The sequence below is a fragment of the Cicer arietinum genome, chromosome 5 (genome assembly GCF_000331145.2).
Source record: "Cicer arietinum cultivar CDC Frontier isolate Library 1 chromosome 5, Cicar.CDCFrontier_v2.0, whole genome shotgun sequence".
Classification (NCBI taxonomy): domain Eukaryota; kingdom Viridiplantae; phylum Streptophyta; class Magnoliopsida; order Fabales; family Fabaceae; genus Cicer; species Cicer arietinum.
Window position 1 is genome coordinate 15,750,471 of NC_021164.2, and position 404 is coordinate 15,750,874.

Consider the following 404-nt stretch of genomic DNA (forward strand, 5'->3'; position numbering starts at 1 on the left):
CAAGAAGTGGAGAAGATCTTTGAAATGATTAACTGTCAGGCAGAAGTGAAGGTCAACTATGCCACTTATATGCTACTAGGGGATGTTGAGTACTGGTGGAGGAGTGCAAGATTGTTGATGAAATCAGCTCACGAGGAGGTGAACTGGGAATCATTCAAAAGGAAGTTTTTAGAAAAGTACTTTCCGATGAGAACCAGGACTAAACTGGGTGATGATTTCCTGAAACTGCATCAGGGGAACATGACCGTGGGCGAATATGCTGCTAAGTTTGAATCGCTATCGAGACATTTCAGGTTTTTCCCTGAAGAGATTGATGAACCGTTCATGTGTCATCGTTTCCAAGACGGACTAAAGTATGAGATTCAAGACTGGGTCTTGCCCTTGGGAATTCAATGTTTCCAAGT